Source organism: Nelumbo lutea, chromosome 2, assembly GCF_056320005.1.
Source record: "Nelumbo lutea isolate HS-2025 chromosome 2, American lotus-T2T, whole genome shotgun sequence".
In the NCBI taxonomy this organism is placed as follows: domain Eukaryota; kingdom Viridiplantae; phylum Streptophyta; class Magnoliopsida; order Proteales; family Nelumbonaceae; genus Nelumbo; species Nelumbo lutea.
The window spans coordinates 77,918,005-77,936,226 of NC_142685.1; the positions used below are offsets into that span (position 1 = coordinate 77,918,005).

Sequence of the window (18,222 nt, forward strand, 5' to 3'; positions counted from 1 at the left end):
CCATTGACAACCCTAAATATGTAACTCGAGAGGGAGAGTTATTCTTAGGACAAGACAAAGACAACCTATTCGACAACAGAACTAATCTGTTGTTCATAAATTAAATCATTAATTAGATGAATAATTTAGTTACGTAAATAAATAAAATCTATGGATAATAATTTACTAACTTTTGGAAAAATAAATAAATATCCAAACTATTTAGATCTAAACCCAATCCATTGACAACCCTAAATATGTAACTCAGGAAGGAGAGAGAGAGAGAGAGAAATGATTTGTTTATAAAATAAAATAATTTAGTAAGTTCAGTAAATATTAATAGCATAACTATATAAGTAATTAGGTGAGAAAATGAGAGGAACAATGAATTTCCTCACTATGATTCGGGCTCTATATGAACTTCAGGTTCATGATCAAGATGTAGGCTCGTAGTTCAATCTGGACTCAGACTTGCGCATAAATATGTTCTATTGATCCCGTTAATAATTTTAATCCAAACTGAGATCTAACCTACTAATAGCCCTAAATATTAGGCTTAGGGAGAGAGATTGAAATAACTAAATAGTTCAATAAATTATTAATTACTTGAAATCCATGGTATCTATGATGTCCATGTAATTGGTTATTACAAATATATTCATTAGTAAAATCATCTAGTGAGTACAGACAACCTAAGTTGTTGAATCAAATTTTTATAATAATACACCACATTCTTGCAATCTGGAAATATGCTTGCATGTCATATGGGTAAAGTATATGAACTGCTATCAAAATTCACACTTGCAACAGATTGGGCACCCATATTGACAAGAAAAGCAATGCATACCCCTACCCCTGATGTTTCATTAAAAGATGAGTCTTGAACGAAATAAATCCATTTAAAGTAATCAAATAATAATAGCATTAAAAGATATGTACACTTGCAACAACAGATTGAGTGCCCATATTGACAAGAAAAGCAACCCATATTGACAAGAAAATATTCACACAACACTAAACAAGAATAAATCCATTTCAAAGCATTTGGTTAACTTTCAAATGTTTCTTTGCTGGTGTTGGTATGGATTAAAATTCTAGTACTTCGTCAACACCAGCATGTGGGCACAAATTCATGACAGATTGCATTTTCTTGGTCTTTTATAGGCTAACAACCAAGTTGAGCATATCTCCAATTAATAAATAATTGCATTCAATCTCATCCAAAAACCCAATAGAAAAGATTTCTGTTTCAATTGGTAATTTTTTGAGGAGTTAGAGTAATGTGTCCAGCATTGATTTGTCAGAAAGATGTGAATAAAGTTTTGGACAGGGTCATTATTGCTAAAAATTCATGACTGTTGGCAAAGGGTCATTATTGCTAAAAATTCATGACTGTTGGCAAACTGCAAACCTTTTCCTTCTGAACAATTAAATGACCAATGAAAATTAAGAAGCACCAGTGAGAAAATTGGACATACCGATTTGTACTCAAAAGGGAGCTAGAAAGTTAAAGATCTGCCCAAGGAGAGGAAGAGAGAGAGATTGCACAAATGAACCAAAATTCAAAAGGAAAAAAAAAACACGATATTCAATCATCTAACAAGTCCCTAAAACTATCTCAAACATCTATTAATTGTTGCAAAATACAACCAACAACAATTCTTTGTCTAATTAGGAAAAAAAGGTATTATAATAGATTTATTAAATTTAGGCAAAGCACATCAATCTGAACCAACTCATATTACAAAGAAAGAGAGTACAATAAAATTGAGAATCAAAAGCATTACCTGGTTAAAGAATTAAAATTTCTTAGTCATGCTTTGGGCTTTATATGAGGATCGACCTCAAGCTTAAAGGTCTAGGCTTGATGGCCAGCCCAGGCTCAGACTTGGGCTTGAATATGTTTTGCTGATATGAAGGCAAAGACCCGACTTGAACCTGGCATGGACCATGAACCGGTTTAATCCCAACTGAGACCTAACCTATTGACAGCCCTAAACATTAGGCTCGGAGAGAGAGAGAGAGAGAGAGAGAGAGAGAAATAACTTATTAGTTAAATATTGGTCATGGGTTGAATTAAATAAATAAAAATTTATGGAGAATAATTTATTTCATCTATTAAAACTAAATAAAATTTCAGTTATTATTGGGACAAGACATGTATATCATATCCGACAACATAACTAATCCATTGATAGACTTAAAAAGGGAGAGAGAAAGAGAAATACTTTGTTCATGAATTAAATCATTAATTAATTGAATAATTTAGTTAAGTAAAAAAATAAAATCTATGGATAATAATATACTAACTTTTGGTAAGATAAATACATACAGGTCTATATAACATAGAGAAGCAGGATGACCATGACGTGTACGTGTGGGATGAACCAAATCATCATTGAATTTTATTTTTCCATTAGAAGGGGCTCATACCTGTTCTGCAGTACCTCCTGTGAATACTCCGCCGGTATGAAAAGTTCTTAATGTTAGTTGAGTCCTTGGTTATCCAATAGATTGACCTGCAATAATACCTACAGCTTCCCCCAATTCGACCAAGTCACCACAAACCTTTTCCTTCTAAACAATTAAATTTACCACCAATCAACATCAACAAGCACCGGTGAGAAAATTCAACATACTGAGTTGAACTCAAAAGGGAGCCAGATCCAAGATTAAATCCAAGCATCTAACAAATCTCAAACCTCTATTAATTATGTGGCAAGCTATCACACAACACAAGACCTACTTGTCCTATTTAACTTATTAAAATAAATAAATGAATCATTTAATTTAGTAAAATAAATTTCTTAAGATGCAAATAAGTAAAAGCATTTGGTTTACTTTCAAATTTTAAATAACTCTTTGCCAGTGTAAGTATGGATTAAAATTCTAGTACTTCGACAACACCAGCATGTGGGCACAAATTCATGATGGATTGCATTTTCTTGGTCTTTACAAGCTAACAACCAAGCTGAGCATATCTCCAATTAATAAGTAATTGCATTCAACCTCATCCAAAAATTCAATAGAAAATCAATTGGTAATTTTTTGAGGAGTTAAGAGTAATGTGTCCAAAATTGATTTGTTAGAGAGATGTGATTAAAGTTTTGAATAGGGTCTTTATAGCTAAAAATTCACGACTATTGGCAAACATTTTCCTTCTAAACATTTAAATGGCCAATTAAAATAAGAAGAACCGATGAGAAAAAAATCCAAGCATCTAACAAGTCCTTAAACTATCTCAAACCTCTATTAATTATTGCAAAATACAAGCAACAACTGTTCTTTGTCTAACTAGGACAAAAAAAGACTTGAAAAAGCACATCAATGTAAACCAGCACAGACTAAAATCACTAATCTCTAAAACAATTGAAGCATTACCTGGTTACCTGATTCCATCATCACCAACAATATAGGTTGCCATTCCCGCAAAAAGCCCAGCATTGCAAGATTAAACCTGTAAATAATCATCAAAAAGATATGGACCCAATACTGGCTCACTGCTGTTATATACACATTTTGGGTATTTTGGGGAGTTTGGGATGTCAACAGAGGATGTGGGGCACCATCAGCCAAGCATAGTTAGCCAATGCAGAGCGTCTTCCATAAAGCGATGGTGCCCTTGTATGATGAGATGAAGGTAGGCATTGCAACCTTCAGTGAAACATTGGCAGGGACTGGGCATAGGGGAAAGGTACCCCCTTCACAAGTGGATTAAGTTCTGGTACTCAAAAAGCAAAAATAACAAGCACTTCACCCGGGGAGAGAGAGAGGAGAGAGATTGCACGATTGAACCACAACTCTAAAGAAAAATAGAATAAAAACCACAAAATCCAAGCATTTAACAAGTCCCTAAAACCATCTTAAACCTCTATAATTTATTGCAAACTACCACAAACAATTGTTCTTATTGTAACTAGGAAAAAAGACTAAAAATTGTATAATAATTGAGTTAGAAAACTTAGGCAAAGCACATCATTCTGAACCAATTCAGACTAAAATCATTAATCTCTAGAACAACTGAAAAACAAAGAAAGAGAGTATTTGCCTATCAAAATAAAATTGAAACCAAAATCATTAATTGGTTACCTGATTCCATCATCACCAACAATATAGGTTGCCATTCTGGCAGAAAGCCCAGCATTATAAGATTAAAGGTGCACATAATCATAAAAAAGGTATGGATTACTGGGTCATTGTTGTTATACACACATTTTTTGGGCCTTTTGGGGAGTTTTGGATATCAGTAGAGGATATGTCCTCTCTGTTTTCAATGCACATGAGGGGCACCATCACCCAAGAATAGTTAGCCAATGTAGAGTTTCCATAGAGCAATGGTGCCTTTGTATGATGAGATGAAGGTAGGCATTGCACCCTTGGGGGAAACATTGGCAAGGACTGGGCATAGGGGAAAGGTACCCCTTCACAAGTGGGTTAAGCTTTTGCTTGTCCTCAAGCAAAGACCTCAGCCATAAACTGATCATCCCCCCTTATTATTACCATTTACCGGATGAATTCTAGGATGAGAATACATTGAGTGGTTGGGAAACCTGTGTAGGTATTCTGATTCATTCCTCTGAATTGTCATTCTTATCACATACATAAGAGTCAAGGAAAGGGAGAATATGAAATTCTTCATGCCCCAATATTCACTTCCATTCAATATGTAAATCAGCTCCTTGACCGCCAAATTTAACCCTTACTTTGAGCTTAGTCTCAAATCTGTCACTGCACCGTGTTCAACCACATTTTGTCCCTTTGAACCTCAGCCGTCACCAAATTTTTTTTTCTTTCCCCTTTTTTTTTGTGTGAGTGCATTTTATGCTCCATCTCACACGGGGTATTTGCTTCTTTCTTCTTTTTCTTTTCTTTTTTTTTTTTTTGGTGTGAGTGCATTTTATGCTCCATCTCACATGGAGTATTTGTTTCTTTCTTCTTTTTCTTTTTTTTTTTGTTTTTTTTTTGTGTGAGTGCATTTTATGCTCCATCTCACACTGGTCACATGCTTGAGGCAGATAACAATACTCATATTCCAAGTTGCTAGTTTTACTATTCAGCTCAGAATAGTGGAGTTGGGACTGACTCATGTCATAAACCGCTAGTTTTACTATTCAGTTCATGCCAGCGGAGTCATTTGGACTTTGTCCCTTTCTTTTTCTCTTTCAATTGTTGAATCTCATGCATTAGCAGTTCAGATGTGAACTAGCTCGAATGATTATCAATTATTCAATCAAGTGCATTGTACACATGAAGGTAGTTAGGGCTGGTCATGGTGAAAGTCATATTCAACTTCCTTAACCTCATGAATTGTGATAAGTTTGGATCATTCACAAGAATAAAGTCTCACACTTACAAAGATTTTCCACAGTCATTGTATTCCCTCTTGGAATTCACCTAATAAAAATCAATAAATTGGAGGGGATTTTCAGTTTATTCAGCCTATCAATGCATGTATGTATGTGTCAGGATAAAGGTTGTTTTGAAGATGGTTTGCATTTTGAGGAAGTAGAGGTGGAGGTTGAGTGTGGACTTGGGTCGAAAGAGCAAACACGAATAGGAGGAGAAGAAATAGAAGAATGGGATAACATGGGCAATAGCTATTAAAAACTCCAAATACCAGGAACTCCTATATATTAATTGTAAAAAAAAAAAAAAGAGAGAGAAAGTATTTCAAAAAATGGAAGAAACACAAGTAAGGTGGACAAAGGCACTACAAAACTACCCCCACATATTATATGCAGAAAGAACACTTTGAAGCAGTAGTCTTTGAACTCATTTAACACCATATGAGGAGCTTAGAGAACAAAGGATTTTTTTTTCAAGAGTAAATTTCATTAAAAAAGAAAACAAGGGATTACAATTAAAAGGTGATAAAACATCATCCGAAAGCAAAAACAATACTCCCACAACAGCAAACAACAAAAGATAAAAAAAAAAAATACAACACAAATCAAGGGTCAACACACAAAACCAAACTAAAACCATATTCCAAGAACTAAACAAAGCAACACTAGCCCTGATCAAGATGAGAAAATCTCCAACCAACCCTCTTGAACACTTCAAACAACAGCATCCGCCTCCTGTAAAAACCAGCACTTACTCCTCCACGTCTGAAATCCTGACCGTCTCCCTCGTCCCATGTCTCTCCACCTTCCTCTTGAGTGTTGCTCTTTCACTTCGCCTTTTCTTGTTCTCAAACTCTTTCAAAAGCTCTTCTAGCAAAAAAGCCTCACCATCCAAAAAGAATAGGCCTACAAATTTACCAATTTCAATATCCCTCTCCACTAGTTTCCTTAAGTCCACATGACTCTTCATTTTCCCATTATCTAAGTTCAAAACTTCATTACTTATCAAAGCTTTACCCACATCCCCCTTCCCTTTCACCTCAAGGACTCCAATCTTCTTCAACTCCCCAACTTCAGAATTGTCATGAATGTTAATTTGATCATTGGAGTTGATATCAATAAGAACCTTATGATTCATAGCTCTAGAACCAACCTTCCTTCAAAAAAACTCTTATATTTATTGTTGGGTCCAGTCTCAACAAGTCCCTCTTTTAACCACAAAAAAACCTTAATAACATGCACCAAATAAGATTTATCTAATCAGTTAATCCTCTTGGATCCGTTCCCAAATTGGCACCAATCCTTCCAGTTAACACTTCCTCAACTAGAAAACATTGTTGTTCCTTTGAAGAACAACATTGCCCTCTATATCAAGACATCTGATCCCTTGATTGCATGTGCTATCATCCCTTACTAGAGGATATTCCTAAGTACTTCATCCCTTTGCATCTTCTTGTTATTAAAAATATAACACAATATATCACTTTGCCTTTTTTGGAGATCCCAAGAATTTACCAGCTATTTAAATCTTCCAAAGACCAGTTTTGGATAGCAATGATTTCAGACTTTTTAAAGTTAATTAGAGAAAATGACTTATTAGCATAAACTAAACTTTGATGCATTTGATGCTGTTACTACAAAGAGCTTGTCCTAATGTTGAGATTTAAACAAGTTGCAATTGCATATGCTCATTAATTGCACACTTGCTTTTGTTATATTTGTACAAGGAGGAGGAAGAGGACCTTCCAATTACTGATCAGAAAAAGAGGCATGTTCCAGCATTCAAAGTGTGGAAACTGGAAAGTGCTTACTGCTAAGTGATTTCAATTAACTCAATGAACATTCAGCCTGGTTTCTGGTTCTGGTTTTTGGGATTCAAGCACCAAGTGGGATGAAATAAAATTGAGTTATAAAGCATCTTTTAGTTCTAACTGCCAAATATAACTAAATGGGATTTCAAGTTTCGATGAATCAACAACCACTTGTTTCAAATATCTCATATCCACTTTGAGATAGTACACTACCATATTAAGTTTTCAAGCTGCTTAGAAAGTCAAAGGTAGGTTTTAGTGATTATGAACACACAAACGAAATAAAGAAAAGGGGAATCTATTAATACCCAATTTTAACTTACCTTCACATCTGCTGAGAAAGTCAGTTGAAAGTTCATCCATCACAATAAGATCTTCTCAGGTGGTTGATTCATCAGCTCCTCCACATCCTAACGATTTATGAACAAAATACAACATATGAACTAAAAAGCAGCAAATAACATTTCATAAAAAATCACAAATAAACACTCTAAAGTCTAAAGAAAACTCAAACTTCATTCATATAATAGTGATTTTTAGATGACAACCAGAGCATACCTTAATGATTTGAGATATCAACCGAAGCACTAGATGACAAAGGAAATAAAAAACACAGAGAATATTAATATTTGTACTGACCAGAAACTGCTAGCACTTAGGAGCACCCTACCAACTTTCATAACTTAGTAGAGGGAAAAATAAATATAATCAAAATCAACATGATGCAACAAAATTCCATCTCAAAATATACATATTTGTTCATAGATTGCAATATGCCAACATAATTATAGAGGAAGAAAATAATAAAAATCCAACCAAAGTCGTCAGAAGGACCAAATAAAGAAAAAAGAATGTGCAGTGCAACAACACAAAACATGTAACTTAGCATTGTACTTACCGAGCATATGGTTTCGACTATTGTACAAGCAAGGGCAGAATAATGAAATAAACATAAATAGCAAACTTCAATCTTGTTTGAAGTTTACAGGCTTTCTATCATGCACTTTTTAGATATTCTTCAGGGTTCATATGAAGAGAACCTAATAGATATTAGGTAAATAAGTTTTACTTCTTTGTACTTTGGCATGGAATAGAATATTCAGAAAACTATAAAAAAACTAGTGACAGGACCAAAATATTCTTGAAAATAGAAAAGAACTAACGACTGAAATAGCATGTATACTTCTTACCCTTCAATGAAGTCCTGCGTACCAATATTAACTACTGTACATCCAATAGCCTTAGCAGAATCGAGGCATAGTGTAAGATTTTCATTCCTTTCCCAAGGGTTCAACACCCTCTTTGTATTGATTTCTCATTCATCAATGTGCCAGGGACTGCCACATTGATAAGTTTACTACATCAAAGAATATGCTTTCAGATTACAAAGCCCCAAAACCAAGAAAGAAAACCATCTCCAAATTCAAATTAAAGCAAAGGGCTTAACAGGGAAATCACCATATCTTTTACAATCTCGAAGAGATCATTAGTGGAAGGATCTAGCGAATGATCTTTCTATGATATGTGTAAAGGTGTACTATGTGTAACTCTATTTTATGTTGGCCAGTAGATGCTTTGATTCCGAGACAGAGCAAGTAATGGGCATATAATCGTATTAGTATGTAATACAGCAACTGTCACCAATTATCGCCCATAAATGATAGAATGTAATATAATGTGATGGTCTTTAGGATGTTTTGGATCTAGGACTGAATTAAAGGAAAATATTTCTGTTATGGGGGAGGGGGGAGGGCTATATAGTGAGGTCAGAAGAGGTAAAAGGCCCTGTTCAAAGTAACATGATAAGCATTTTTTTTTTATCAGCAACAGAAAAATTGAAATATTAATTTAGAATAGAAAGATACAACTAGAGGTTGTAAAAAAAACAGCAAACCCAAAAAGCCAGCCCAAATTTTCACATGAGCTCAAAACATGGGTTGTCTCTGAATTCCTTGTTTAGCTAGGCCATCTGTCGTGCTGTTTGCAGATCTTCTGATCCATCTTATTTGGATGAGCATATCTCTAGAAAGTTGTTTGAAGTGCCTGAATTCATTCCTTAGCTGCCAAATTACCCCTTCCTCAGTTTTGATAAGCAAATTGCCTAGTTCAGATTTTCCGCACCACTACGGCTAACCCTACTTCCTACAGGCATTGGTTGCGAATTGCTTGAGGGAGACGATGATAGACCATCATTTTGGTCCATCATCTCCCCATCTCCTTTGGTCACATGCCTACTTAAAAGGGCGAGTGGTTTTTTAAGGTCTAGGTCCATCCGATTTAAAAAAGTTGGCCCATTCACTTGCCTAGACCCATTAGATCCTGATGGGCCTTGGCCCAACCCTCTATCCCTTTGCCAGTCACGTGTTTACTTAAAACATGTGACTGGTTGACTAGCCTCGGTTCATTAGACCAGACTGAACTAGCTCACAGGACTGGCTTGAACCCTGAAACCTTGACGACCTTTGTTCATTTTGTTTTGAAATTTGAACTGGAACAAGCCCGTCTCCATTTAATTCCCCTGTCTTCGACTGAACACAGGGCCTGCCATCCCTCAGCCCACCTTGCCATGCAGATTTTCCCCAAGTGTTTAAATCATCCTCTTTTTTCTCTTTTTTTCTTGGGAACCTCAATTGCCTTAACTTCTCTTGTAGAGACTACACTGCCTTGCAAACCACACAACCAAGCCTGTTTTGTCTCTTCATCTTCCTCTCTTCTTCCCTCCTTCCATAGCTGGGCTTCAATGGAGGTAGCAAGCCAAAGGGGTAAACTAAACCATCTGAAACAACCTCTATCTTCTTTGGAATATCACTAGGTTTAATACCACCTAACATCACTACAATTGAATGGAGATCACAATCAAACACACCATCTAATCTTGCATCATAGACTACAACTATTGATTGTAATACTTCCTCCTTCTAGAGGTTGAAAAGTAACCCAAGCAATCTGACTATTACATTGTCCTCAAACACAAAACTTTTGGTATTGGAGAGAGGACACCATTTCGAGACTGTGGCAGCACCAGCCTCTGAGTGAATAATTAAAGCTAAAATCTCTACTTCATCTTCACCCAGATCTAACAAAGCTTTACAAGAGGCATAAGGAGTAATCACCATCTACTTGTTTTGTTTTCAGCTGTTGAATAAAGTCACTCAGTACCTGTGTCACTGCCTTCCAACCATTACCCCTTCTACTTTCTAGGAAGCAGACCACCTGCTTCTTTCTTCCTCCTAAGAATTCCTGCAGAGTTATGTAACAACCTTTTGCATTCTTTTTGCATTCCAACTCATACCTCTTTCTTCCATCAAGGTTGAACTTCGTAAAGTTCATTTGTTTACCTTTAGAACTTGCTTCTAAACAAACTTCTGCATCCATTTGATCACTTTAAGACCTTCCGGCAATATTGTAGTTCTCTCTGCCTCCCTAATCTTCAAGCTCTGCTGGCCTCTGATCCTTACCTCTTCAAGAATGAAAATTTTTGCTTCAATCTTTATCTCTTTCCTCTATTTTGCAACTTCTACAAACCTGTTCTCCATCTCTCTTTTCTCACTCATTGGAATCGACTGATTGAGAATATGGATACTATGTTGGTGGATTCAAAGTCAGAACAATAACTTCCTTGACTCCACCCCTTCTTTTCTTCATACTCTTCTTTTATTTTAGTATTTTTTTCACTAGTTTTTTGGGTCTAGAACAGGGTTTCACCCCTTCTTTTCTTCTTCATATTTCTTCTATTATTTTAATATTTTTTCACCAGTTTTTCTGAGTCTAGAACAGGGCTCTGCCACCTACTTTTCACATTCATTTTCTTTTATTTTAGTATTTGTTCCCTATGTTTTGTTGATCTCAAATAGGGGGGCTCCACCCCCTTCAGTTCTTTTATGTTCCAACTCCTATGTTATAAGTTGTAACTCTAATAAATTGTTTTGCCTATTGAAGCAACACTGCAAGAAATACAAGCACAAAAGTGCAGAATACATAAATCCAAAGAAACTAGTTCAGAATGGGTAGAAATCCATCAACTTATTATTTTTAAATTCCATCGCCTAGGTGAGGGCTATGTGCCTAGGTGCCCGGGCGCCCCGCCATGGTCACCTAGCCTTGCATTGGCACCTTGGAAACTATGAGCAACAGTTCTTTTTCTTTACTTCTATAAGTGCTTCCTTGATGAAATTTAGTTCCTACTCAAACTTTGGTGGACAGCAAGCTGTATCTTTGTTTATTCATATCTATTTTTCATCATTAGTCACTATTACCTTCTGTCACACTGGAAAGTCCACTACTAGATATGGAAGTTGTAGCACCCCTACTTGTCTGCCATAACTTTTAGTGAGGATTATAAATTATGCCATTCTGATGGGACCCTATGATTTCATGAAACATGCACTAATCTAGACCATGATTTGATGTTAGATGCATAACTGAAATTTATAGGCCTAGACATAAGCCGATAGATGCATATGTTAATGAAGTAACAAAAGTTGATTAAGCAAGCCAAAAGAGCCAGGCTATGGCATCATATCTACCTGATGAGCATGGCAAATGAGATCTAGATCATGTTTTTGAAGGAATTGAGTGACCTTGTCAGCTCCAAATGTATAAGATACACCTCTGTCATTTTCTCTCCATCCTTGTATATCTTTATCAGGATCAGCCCATAGCAAATCACAGAGAAGTCCCTGATCGGGCACATCAACAGGGCGAGCAATATTCCGTATCTGATCCAAGTTCTTCAAGTCAGGGGACAATCCTCCATGCATGCAAAGGATCTTGTCATCAATAAGAGCAGCCACTGGTAGGCAGTTGAAGCAATCTATAAATGTCTTCCAAAGGCGGACATTAAACCTTCTCTTGCACTCGTCATAAAACCCATATATTCGGTTGATGGAAGCACACTCATGGTCGCCCCGAAGAAGGAAAAAGTTCTCCGGGTATTTAATTTTGTATGCAAGGAGAAGGCAAATGGTCTCTATGCTCTGCTTACCACGGTCCACATAATCCCCAAGGAAGAGATAATTTGCTACAGGTGGGAGTCCACCATATTCAAAAAGCCGAAGAAGATCATAATACTGACCATGGATATCTCCTACCAAAAAGTCAAGTAGTTCAGCAATGGAGATTTCATTATTAAAGCAAATGAATGGAGATACATTTTTACTCCACACAAGATATTTGCAGTTTAACAGAAAATGTTGTAATTGAATTAGAGAACTTGGTAAATATGATAATTATCTTTATGCATTTGCATCAGCTGTTTTGACACATGGGTAGATGCCCAACAAAACGAACAACTTGCTACATCCGGTACTTAATAAAATTCAAAATATGGCTGCCTTTGCTCTGAGATACTCATTACTCAATCGAAATCCACAATCATTTTTCTCAAATATCAATCAAAACAATCATAAAAGCATGTAGATAATGGGAGTTGTCATTTTTGTATCTAAGATAATAGGCTTTGGAAAGGCAAACATATGCTGTTACCATGTGTTAGACAATGTCTGATATAAAATCTGGTTAATCTTAACACCTATGATGTGACACATAGGATGAAGTCAACAAAAAGATAAATGCTTAGATATGAATATTTGTCCTCTATTAGTTCTTTATTGGGTAAAAACCAACCTGGTGGAGTCTGTGGATAAGACACTGATCCTGAACATTACAAGAATTGGTCCATGAGGGTCTCCCATGTTTCATTGATCTCGACTTGTTCAACACTTGATTGTTCTAAACATGTTCACCACATAGTTTGGCTAAGGCAAACAACATCAGGGAAAGAAAGTTGGATGCGAGTGTGAATTCACATCCAGTTAATCTTCTTGGCTCTATGTTCCCTGCTCTCCCAGACCATTTGAGTGACCATCACCAATCTTGTAGTTCTTTCCATTGGCCCTTTACTCCCAATCTTTTCTTCTCTCTTTTGCCCTTCCATATCCCTTTATTCTCCTTTACTTTCTTCTAAAGTTCATCATGGATCTTTCCATGCTACAAAATGGAGAAAATCTCATTTCAATTGAAGCTAAAACCTTTCCCTCCATCATGTCTCTGACCCTAGTGACTCAATCTTTCAATGAGGGAGAGTAGTAGAGAAAAGTGTGAAAGAGACGTAATTACATGACATTCAGATTTTCTGCTCACAGGCATCTTATCTAATACATCTCCAAAACTATGGGATAAGTTCCTTGGAATCTTGAACAGAATAAGCATTTTTTATGGTAAAGAAAAATTCATTAAAACAAAATGAAGACACAAAAATAGGTTGTAAGAAATTGCCCACAAAGGACAAGAAAACCAACAAGCATCCTAAACTCCCCATCATGACCAATCAAATAAGAACTTACATAGACTAATGGTGGTATGGCACACATAATGGGTATGGCACACTTTGAAAACTATGACCCAAATATAAGAACCATTACAAACAAGAAAAAACAAGGATTCTCTCAGACCTCTATCCAAAAACCATACTCCAGCCATCAGAATCGCCCTCATAGGTATCAAAAATGTGTCTCCAAATATGGTTACCGGCGTCAACTAAACTCCTACCCCATTCTTTTTTTTTTTCTTTCATTGATAATTAACTCCCACCCCATTCTTTTCAACTGACCCTCACATAGTGTTCTGTTTCTAAAACTTCCCCCGATTTCTGCTCTCTTATTTCCCCATCTTCCAACTGTTCAAAAAACTCCCCTCCTAAATATAACACTCCCAACACTTCCCTCATTTCAACTTGAGTTTCTTTACCAATGACTTTCTTCAGAATAAGCATTTTTTTAAGTGGTATAGGATTATATTGCTGTAATGCAGGGAAACTCCTACTTCATTTATAATGGAGTATTGAGATATATACTCAGATGAACAAAACAAAGAGCAGAATGTACACAAGACAGCTTGCATCAGAGAGAGAGAGAGAGAGATGGAATCCCAGTTACACTGGGTTGCTTAGCTGTAACCCCTGGAATTCCTGAGTCCCTCTTTGCCAGTAGATCAGGTATCACTCAGTCCTATGCATAACAACCTCTATGATGGAAGCTTTTGAGTTAAAGATCTGGCTGTAGCACTTTTTCCAGATAGCTTAAAAAAGAGCAAATGGTGTTACTTTATTTTAATTTTTGAGAAAGGATAACAAAAATTTGATTAAATAAAAGAGGTAGTACATGAGAAGATGTACATCAGAGAAAAAGACATACACAAGGTGATGAGGACCAAATCGCACTGAGTCTCTGCTGGCAATGACAGCTCGAACAATGTGAACTAAGGTCATCAAGTCGTATCTACAAGATCAAACACATCAAAGAGCTCAAGAGGATGACCCAGGCAAGGGGACTCTAACAGGCAAGTTAGTACCAAGCTGCCAAAGAGAACCAGAGCTAGTGGGCAGAGAATCAGAGCCGAGAGCTTAGTAAAGTAAGTGTATGTCCAATACGTCCAAAGGTGATAAGCCTTATCCGCCCGTTGCTTACAAAGTACGCCCTCACAGAGTCACGGTGGCCCTTATCTGGTTCCTTGCAAAGCGGAAGGAGCCGAGTTTAACATTGCCAGGTGGGCATCATGTCCGCAGACTTTCCAGGGGCACTCAATGGTGCGAATGGATGAGGAGAGACATGCCCCATAGGCTGGATCCATCCTTAGGTAGGAGGCTGTTGAACAGAAACCCTGCTAGAAAGGCCAATTTATAACCCTGGCCGGAATTTTTTGGCAAGGGAGGAAAAAGGAATGTGTATATTACGATAGGTAGAAGGTTAGAACTTAGAAGGGTGGGATGTTTTCTGAAAATCTTGATGAGCTTCCCAACTCTGCTGGGTAAGATAGATAAGGAATACATGCATGGGGGAACAGAAAAAAATAATAATGGGTCTCAAGAAACAAAGAATCCCATTCTCCACCAAACTCTCTCAATGTTTTTAAGCAGTGGTATTAAGGGCTAAGGAGAGTTCCTATGGCGTCTAGGAGTCAGCATGGATTATCTCTTACATAGAACATATTGAAATGGGCTATAGTGGCCACTGCCATTAAGATAGCTGATGCTCACTGCAGAGATCATCTGAGACCATTTGAAGCAAACAAAACTTTTTTCTTTCCAAATTCTGGTTTTGGCCTTCTAGAAGGGAAGTGCTAGTCATGGAGCTGAGAAATGCATTCTTTACCAAATAAATGTCGGGAAGTAACACGATTTTAAAGCCTTTCTTTCCAGATGCAATCAAGATGTAAATTGTTTGCTTCCCTTTCGACCAGAGGTTGCTAGAGATTTTCACTTGAATCAGGGAGCTATATAGAGGTATTGTAGGTGTTGGATAGAGCACATTGATGCTCTGTGACCTCAAGATAGATATGATCAGGGTGTCTGGCAACAAAGCTATATCAATTCCTCAGTCAACTAGCTCAGTTCTGTTAAAAATTGTTATCACAAAATGCAATGCCCAATCATCTCTACTGAGACCAAATTTTTTTTTTTATATGACTGCTTAGACATGATCAAATTTAATCATGCCTCAACATATAATATATAAGCAAATGAGTCTAATCTCTTTGGTAAGATTATGCATGTTATAGATGACATAGTAAGACAGAAGGCATTTATACTAATGAGTTCTATTTGCAAATTTCAGGTGCAAATATAATTATCATTTCCATTTTCAGGATTTGACATTGGAGAAAGTAATTTTGCTTTGTTATGGAGAACAAAAAAAGGAACCTCCTTCTAAAACCATTTCCAATAAGTTTCAGATTTATCTTGACACGATGCATTGCAATGTTTTGAGAAATTGGTGCAAAACTGCATCAAATTACTTGCAGAAAAATAATGGATTTTTAGCTCCTCTAAAGTGCTACAAGAAATGGTAAAGTGCAAAAGGCATCATCAGGCTGGCATAGAGATACAAATGTGGACAACCAGAAGCAACACCAAAAAAACTTAAAATTTATTTTCATTTGAGTCATAAATCACAGCCATAAAATCTAATAGACCATTCAGGTATTGAATGGTCTTTATATTTATTTATTTTAAAAGTCAATAGACCATTACTACTAATATAAACAGCAATAAAAGGTACTTGAGAAGTTGACAAACCATTACGAAGGCATATAACACAAAAGAATCTACCAAACAAAATATAAACAAAGGAAGGCATTTTTAAAATAGGTGCATGCCTTTTGAAAAGGGCAATGCCATGTACCCTATGTTTCAAATCCAGAACAATCATCCAACAAGCCAAATTCTCTGTCTCGGAATGAAAGCATCTACTGGCCAACATAAAATAGAATTACACATAATACCCCTTTACACATACCATAGAAAGATCATTCGCTACGATCTTTTACAATCTCAACCCAAAACCATAAACTGCATAAAAAAAATGAATTCAAATTCAACGTTTACGCATTCAAGCTGCAGATCCTATAATAGTACCCACCCGAAGGAAGACTTCAAAATCCTATACCTCCTCGTCCATGTCCAGATACGATTCGATCAAACACGCAGCCCTCTCTTCCTCAGTCAAAGACTCTCCAACGGTTTTCAGCTCCGACGTCCTGGAAAGCAAGTTTCTGATTGTCACTCGCCCGATCTCCCTCCTCATTGAGAGAAACTGCAGAAACCAGCCGCCAAATCAAGAAAATAGACAAAACATCGAAGTAACCCACAAACGAGAAAGCTACTTGGGTTTTAGGGTTTTGAGGATTACTCACATTGGAATTCAAGCTGCGAAGCTCCACCTGAGTGAACTGGCTCTGGAGCCATGGATCGCCATTCGCAGGTAAGTCTGAGGAAATCGAGTGGTTTTGTTCTCTGTTTTTTCTTTTCTAAGAAGCACGATATCGAGCTCTTCTCTGAATGGAAAACACGAAGTCTTATATAGAAATTAATCGATGACCTCTTGCTCTCTTGCTCTCAGGTCGATTGATAAGGATTTAGACCGTTACAAAATCAATTTAAATGACAAGGTAAAGCGTATCAAAGATTGCAGAATAAATACCACGATTCTTAAAACGGTATATTTAAAATTCTAACAGAAGTCATCGAGCGGTGGTGGCCTTCGGGAATTACCGTGTCCTTCACCTCCATCCAAAGTAGCCAGACAGAAATACTTATCAAAAAGGGAAAAAGCAGCCAGACAGAAAAAGAGAACGGAGTGGGGAGAGGGAATTTTCAGAACGTCGAAGCCTGTTCATTGGCCGGCAGTCCGAGTCCGAGATAGTGTAAAGTTGAAACCGAAGTCCGGATTGTGAAAGTCCACGTTTTATGCACTCGTGGGTTTATTGGATACGTGATCCCGCCATTCAGAAGTGACCACATTGGCATTTCGACAAAAACACTAATATTAACGGGTGTTCAGCCGAACAAACCCGGTTTAACCACCCGCAAAAGGACAAAATTCAAAAACCGGGCTTCTTTCAAAAGTTTTAAGGTCATTCGAACTCTCCCCTCCCCATCTCTTGTCCTCGTCTTCTTCGAGCCCCAACCCGAGCATCCTGTTGGCCATTCACCACACACAGGCGCGTTGGACTGTGGAACAGAGTGGTGAGAGGGAATTCTAAGAATGTCCGAACATAAAAGAGGGACTCTATCATAATACAAGGTATGATTTGATAATTCAGAATATGACGAAAGTGTCCCTTACATAACTGTTTAATTTATATGACAAGTAGGGGTGTACATTCGGTTTGGTTCGGTTCAAACCGATGACCTAACCCACTATTTAGTTTGGTCATATCCCTTAATTGAACCGAATGAAAGAGGGTTTAAACTGAACCAATCCATACCGTATTTAAAAAATAAAAGGACTGAGTTAGTAGAAAAAGGGAAAAATCAAACAAGAGTTAGTAATTAGTAATTACTCTTTGATAGTTTGACTCCTAACCCAACTCGGGCACTCCAATGTGGTTGTCTTTTGTGTTTCCCACTTACTAGTTACTACTAGTTACTAAATACTAATTACTAAAGTAGTAATTAATTTAAATTAGTGTTCTTATTTAGTATTGATACTAACAAAAATTCCGATTGGGCTCAATGCCTAAAGGGAGATTTAAGAAAAAGAGTAATATATAAAACAATAATTAAATAAATTAAGGGAAAATTCTTAATT

The 18,222-nt window shown here is 36.8% G+C and overlaps 2 long non-coding RNA genes and 1 pseudogene across 2 annotated transcripts; all 3 read right to left on the reverse strand.

The window, feature by feature from the left end:
* Nucleotides 1-752: 752 nt before the first annotated feature.
* On the reverse strand, nucleotides 753-8,446 carry LOC148871597 (uncharacterized). The gene is made up of 4 exons (XR_016106561.1): nucleotides 8,326-8,446; nucleotides 7,694-7,722; nucleotides 2,413-7,545; nucleotides 753-1,917 (listed from the first exon to the last, which is right to left on the reverse strand). It is a non-coding gene; the product is annotated as an uncharacterized LOC148871597 (long non-coding RNA).
* A 2,588-nt stretch (nucleotides 8,447-11,034) lies between these two features.
* On the reverse strand, nucleotides 11,035-13,630 carry LOC148871598 (serine/threonine-protein phosphatase PP1 pseudogene; annotated as a pseudogene).
* Nucleotides 13,631-16,252: 2,622 nt separating this feature from the next.
* On the reverse strand, nucleotides 16,253-17,349 carry LOC148871599 (uncharacterized). The gene is made up of 2 exons (XR_016106560.1): nucleotides 16,826-17,349; nucleotides 16,253-16,725 (listed from the first exon to the last, which is right to left on the reverse strand). It is a non-coding gene; the product is annotated as an uncharacterized LOC148871599 (long non-coding RNA).
* Between the last annotated feature and the right edge of the window lie 873 nt (nucleotides 17,350-18,222).